This window comes from Ochotona princeps, chromosome 1 (assembly GCF_030435755.1).
Source record: "Ochotona princeps isolate mOchPri1 chromosome 1, mOchPri1.hap1, whole genome shotgun sequence".
NCBI classification, from domain to species: Eukaryota; Metazoa; Chordata; class Mammalia; order Lagomorpha; family Ochotonidae; genus Ochotona; species Ochotona princeps.
The window spans coordinates 96,371,176-96,377,899 of NC_080832.1; positions in this window are offsets into that span (position 1 = coordinate 96,371,176).

Genomic DNA, 6,724 nt, shown 5'->3' on the forward strand with positions numbered 1-6,724 from the left:
ACTGACAGCTGGCTTGGGAAATGAGGGATGTAGCCAGCAATCTGAACGAGGCTCCTCCTAAGAACCCAGCCCGTTCACAACGATTAGAGCCTTGGGAAACATGCAGCAGAGAACGCAGCCCAGCTAACTCAGACTGCTGACCCACAGGGCTACGAGATAGGAAACTGGTATTACTACAAGCTGCCAAGGTGTGATGATTTTTCCCAGCAGCAGCAGCAAAATATGCCCTTGTTCTTCCACCTGCTGCCCTGGACACAGGCCTAGGACCATGAGGGGAGCAGGAGGAGCCTGAAGCTGGGACCACTGGGGCACCCGAGTTCAAAGCAGCTGGCACGCTCACAGTCACAGACACTGACTGCTCTGCATTCTGTCTACTTCAAACTCACTTCGACCTTTTTAGTAGGACTGTTTCTCTGTAACTGACACTACTTTTGCCCTCATTGAGGTTTGACAATCATTGCTAAGGTAAAAGTTTTTAAAAAGGACATGGTTTACATATTTTTTCAAATAATTTTCACTTCAGTAAACCATACAGACTTAAATTTTTACAATTATTATACTTTGGGATAAATGAACCACTATTATTTAAATCATCAGTGAACTCTGGCATGAATAGGTAGAGACAATGGAAAGAATTAAAGCCATTTCTGGATCCTATGAGCTGCTATCAGAAATAAATAAAAATAAATTAATATTTACCTCAATAAATTTTTATGTTTGAGAATAATATACATATACACATAAAAATAAAAAACCCAAGTAATACTCCAGCTTAAGCTTCATCATATTTTAATTAGGCTGGCTCTAGATGTATGATTAATATAAGGAAGTTGACATTTTTATAACTGTTCTTATTTTGCAGCTCCTGTGTAACCTTTGATAGCTAATCTTTATGAAACAAAAATAAGTTATAGGTAAATGATATATATATGCATACTTAAGTCTATATTTTTAAAATGCTACCTTAAAAACTATAAGTTGATCAAATCCCAGTAGAAAAGGTAATATCAATTAAATAACAGTTGTTCAACTGAAAAGACAAAAATAGAATTACTTTTAAGGAGAAAGAACGCAGCTTAGTTTGAATTGGCCATGGGTATATAGGAGTCTTTACAGAGGCATGAAAATATTTGTTATGTCTAGTAACATTCAAGGTGCTGGGCCCGGCGCGATAGCGTAACGGCTAAAATCCTCACCTTGAACGCACCGGGATCCCATATGAGCGCCGGTTCTAATCCCAGCAGCTCCACTTCCCATCCAGCTCCCTGCTTGTGGCCTGGGAAAGCAACAGAGCATGGCCCAATGCCTTGGGACCCTGCACCCACACAGGAGACCCAGAAAGAAGTTCCTGGCTCCTGGCTTCGGACTGGTGCAGTACTAGCCATTGAGGCCACTTGGGGAGTGAATCATTGGACGGAAGATCTTCCTCTCTGTCTCTCCTCCTCTCTGTACATCTGCCTTTCCAATAAAATAAATAAATCTTTAAAAAAAAAAAAACATGCAAGGTGCTGAAGGTCCAGAGATGGACAGACTTTGTCTCCCTGTTCCCAGGGGTGTGTGAGAGGGGTGAAGGATGAGAGGCAGGAGAGACAGGCAAGTAAACAATGACTGCTGTATGATGTAATACTTGCAATTACAGGGGTAAATATGGAAACTTGGGACTGTGCACAAAGTGTGGCAAAGTCTATCAGCAGGGCTCAGAGAAAAAGAGGGCAATTTTGAGCTGAAGTGTTTAAAGGTTTAAGAACACTGTATACAATGTTCAGAGAGGAGAAAAGCTCTACTCTTGCCTTTTGAATGTTGTCAAAAAAACCTAGCGTGGTCTTCTCCTGCTCGCCTCTTCTATGGTCTTAGGGTTACCGTATAAATGGAGAATTTGAAGACTTTATTTTGTACTCAGATGCAGCATTTGCTCAGCTTCAGTTTCTATTTCTTTGCAAATGACACTAATCATAACCTCCCTGATACGTCATAGGACAAATGTAAAGATCAAACTAGATGCAGTATGTGAAAACATCAGTACACGCCATACCTACTCCAGGTCACAACTAGAGTGTGCTGTGCCCCGAGTCTCCTACTATGGCCAATGTTAATTACTTCTGTCTTAGTTTGTTTTCTGTTGCTAACACTCAATGCCACAGGACCAGGTGATTTACAAAGAATTTATTCAGCTCATATTTCTGGAAGTCTGAGCTCCAGGGACTATAGCTGATGAAGGCTTTCTTGCTGGTGGAGTTTGCTGCAGAATTTCAAAGTGATGCCAGATATCACAAGGTAAAAAGGGAACATACCAGAAACAAAGCCATACTGGCTTTTTATAACAAATCCACCCTGGAGATTAACGCCCAAATGAATGAGTCCATTCATGAGGACAGAGTCCCCTTGAGCCATTATCTCTGAAAAGACTCATCTGGTCCCACTTTGTGATATCACAATAGGGATTAAATTTCAACATGAATTTTAGGGGGAATATTCAACCCATAATATCTACTATGCGTTAAAAACAGCATGTGAGGCCCTGAGACATAGGCCCAGTTGTGACCCAGTGAGTAAAGCCTCTGCCACAATGCTGCTATCCCACATCAGAACACTAGTTGAAGTCAGCTCTTCTACTTCTGCTCCAACTCCCTGTTAATGGCCTGAGAAAGCAGGAAAAGACAGCCCACATCATTGGATCCCTGCCACTCACCGGGGAGACCCAGAAGAAGCTCTAGGCTCGGGCCTTAATTATTGCACTTGTTAGGAGACTAAACCAGTGAGTGGAAGAGAGTAAGTGTGTGTGTGTGTGTGTGTGTGTGTGTCTTTCTATGTAACTCTGCCTTTCAAATCAATAAATCTTCCTTTTTTAAAAAAAGTGATTCTCTAGTTCCATAGCATATTTCTTCTGAAGCCTTGCATATGTGTTTTCTCTTTGCTTCCTAATACTTTTCAAGGAAAAGCTGGGCCATGCATTATTGCAGAGGAATGGGGAAGATGAGGAAGAAACTCAGGGTTACAGGACTGAATCGGCACTGGAGCTCCAGCTCTTGCTTTCAGACCACTGATACACAGCCAAGAAGTCAGGGTCATGATGCTTTCCAAACAAATATTTCAACAGCTACCCAGAACACATGAAAATATATTTACGGTAACTACAGATGCCAAAAGTAAGCTTATTCTTTCCAATATTCTCATCAGCTGATGTGCTACCACGCCTAGAGAGTGTGGACAAAAGGTAAGAGGCAATTCCTTGGCCTGACACTGAAGGTCTGACACAGCAGATATTGGGCAATGTGTGAGACCAACCCATACGACAAAGAGTCCCATATCCAATTTAATCTTTAATAAGTGATAAATTCATGGCTCAAATTTATTTTAGGTATTACAACAGTATTTTTTCTCTTGATTCTGATATAAGATGACTACCTCAGTGATGCCACTACAATAATGCTGTTCTAGTGACAATTATTTTTTTAGTCACTAGAAGCTCATAATGCCATTATAGTTGTAACTTCACGTAGATTGCAAATCTTTGGGAACAAATCTCATCTCCTGTGGGGGCTCCACCTTCTGGGAGAGCCACACCCGATTCTTACATCAGGGCACATTTACTGTTGTTACACTTACAGACTTTCTTCATCATTGTGACTTTACGGAAGTCTTCCCTGACCAAGGAATAGCTTGTTATTTCACTAGCATTTACTCTTTTATGTTTCAATTGGGGGTATATTTTTCTATTTACTTACTTTTATTTTATTATTTTTTTAAGATATTTTGTTATTATTGGAAAGCCGGATATACAGAGAGGAGGAGAGACAGAGAGGAAGATCTTCCATCCGATGTTTCACTCCCCAAGTGAGCCGCAACGGGCCGGTGCGCGCCGATCCAAAGCCAGGAACCTGGAACCTCTTCCGGGTCTCCCACGCGGGTGCAGTGTCCCAAGGCATTGGGCCGTCCTCGACTGCTTTCCCAGGCCACAAGCAGGGAGCTGCATGGGAAGTGGAGCTGCCGGGATTAGAACCGGCGTCCATATGGGATCCCGGTGCTTTCAAGGCGAGGACTTTAGCCGCTAGGCCACACCGCCGGGCCCTACTTACTTTTATTTTTATGGGAAATGCAGAGTATGCATGAGACAAGGAAGAGTGACAGTGAGAGACCCATCCATCAGCTGGTTCACTTCTCAAATGCCCACAGCACCAGTTTTAAACCAGACCAAGGCCTGGCACCAGGCATTCTACCCCTGTTTCTCATGTGGGTAACTGGGACCCAGGTATTCCAGTCATCATCTGCTGCCTCCCAAAGTCTGCATCAGTAGGAAGCTGGGCAGGAAGCTGAGGCAGATCTGGATTTCTGGCACTCTCACAGGGGATATGAGGGTCCCAAGTGGTAGTTTAACTGCTATGCCCCATGTTGATTTTCAAATTACACAGATAAGCAGCTTATATGATCTATGAAAGTTATCTCAGGATAAAAAAAAGGTTTTAAAATCTCATTATAAATAAGGAGTGCTGGATATTGATGGTATTAAATTTGTGCCCAAGATGCAGTTTTGACGCATCCTTTTTATCTCTTCATCACTTCCCTAATAGAAGGCGCCAGGCTATACATACACCCAAGAAGGCACTAGACTCTAGCTCTCTATTTCCTGGGCTTCTGACACCCTTAGACTCTAGAGTAAGTTGATCTACAGGGAGTTACTACCACTAATTTAATTGTATAATAACATGATTAAAACATTATGGGGTCAACACTGTGGCATAGCACATTAAGTCCCCACTTGTGGTGACAGCATCCCATGTGGGCACCAGTTCAAATGCCAGCTGTTCCACTTCCAATCCAGCTTCCTGGTGCAACTGGGACAGCAGTTGAGGATGGCCTAAATACTTGGTCCCTCGTACTTACTTACACGGGAAACCGAGAAAAAGATCCTGGCTCTTGCCTTTGCCTGCCCCAGACCGAGCTGTTACAACCATTTGGGGAATGAACCAGTGGATAGAAGATCCTTCCCTCAGTCCGTCACCCCAACCCTTTAATTTTGCTTTTCCAACAAATAAAATAAATCTATAAAAGAAAATTCAACCTTTAATTTCAAAAGAGTTGGAGAAAATAGCACTACTCATAAAATGGTGCCCATTCTCAGACTAAGACATCTCTAACATGATTAAATCACGAACCCCTGAGGGTTGGATGCTAGAGGCAATCTGATTTCACCACTTTCCTACAAGCATTATGCTGAAACCTTGGCTGAGTCTACAAATTCAGATTTTTTTTTTATTGGCTTAAAGGCTATGGAAAAACAGTGATTTGCAGTAAAGAAAACACAACATCCAAGTTCATTATGGGAGCTTCTCCCAGGAAGAGAATCTTCAGAGTCTCAGTGAAGGCAAGGTGTAGCAGCCAGACCACATGAGTACAGAATCTGTTTTGGCCCCTGAGCAGCCTTGTGCATGTGGCAAGCTTTATCACTACTGGAGCCCAGGCTCTTCAGCTTAAAGTAGGCACCAGTACTTGTCCCTTAGAGGATTACTGAGTAAATGCGAAGCACTCAATAAGTATTGCTGATTATAAACCTGCTTCCTGTGAAATTTCCTACTTTTGTCTCTGCCCACAGTGGGCCTCTCAAAATTCTGCAACATTAAAAAAAAAAAAAAAAAAAAACACCACAGCTCTTAGGGGTGTGCCTGCATGGCACAGCCAAGGCTCTGCCTGGGGTGCTTGTATTTCACCCTGCAGTGCCTGGATTCAGGTCTGGGCTCACTTCTAACCGAGCTTTTTTATTATGCATCAGGTGATGGCTCAAGGACTTGGACCCCTTCACTGACATGGGAAACCCAAACTGAGCTCCCAGCTCCTTGCTTGGATCAGGCCCAGTCCCAGCTGTTGAAGGCATTTGGGGCATTAAAGAATGGGCACAAGACTTTTCAAACACTTTCTCCTCCCACCCCACCATCGTGCCTTTCCTTTTCCCTCCTTCTCTGTTTCTTTTTTTTTTTTTTTTTTGAGATTTATTTATTTTTATTGCAAAGTCAGATTTATAGAGAGGAGGGGGACAGAGAGAAAAATCTCCTGTCCAGTCCGCTGATTCACTCCCCAAGTGGCCATGATGGCTAGAGCTGAGCTGATCTGAAGCCAGGAGCCTCTTCCAGATCTCCCACACGGGTATAGGGTCCCAAGGCTTTGGGCTATTCTTGACTGCTTTCCCAGGCCACAGGCAGGGAGTTGGAAGGGAAGTGGAGCAGCCAGGATATCCATCGGGGTCCATATGGGATCCTGGTGGATGCAAGGCGAGGATTTTAGCCACAAGGCTATTGCACCGGGCCCTGTGTTTCTGCCTTTTAAATGTTTTTTAAAAACAAATTCTTACCAATGCTTAAGTGTGCCATTCCTATACCAGATATGTGGTACTTTTTTATCCATTCATTAAATATAGATTAAATTAGGGGAAACTCTAAATAAAACAAAAATTTCAGATATTTCTCCATGGATAGGAATACACTAAAACAACGGGCATTAAATGAACACTAGCTCTGTGTGCTGAAGAGTTTAGACAGAACAGAGCTTCCATGAGCTCACAGTACCCAAAGAAGCGAATACAGAAGAACAATAGCTGACATATCAGGTTTTTCAATCATATTATCAGTGGCTGACAATTTGCCAAACTACTCTTGGCATTGGCTCTGAATTCACATAACAAAAAGAGGAAAAGTATTAAAATGATCACTTCCCATTTGACTACAACGTACAT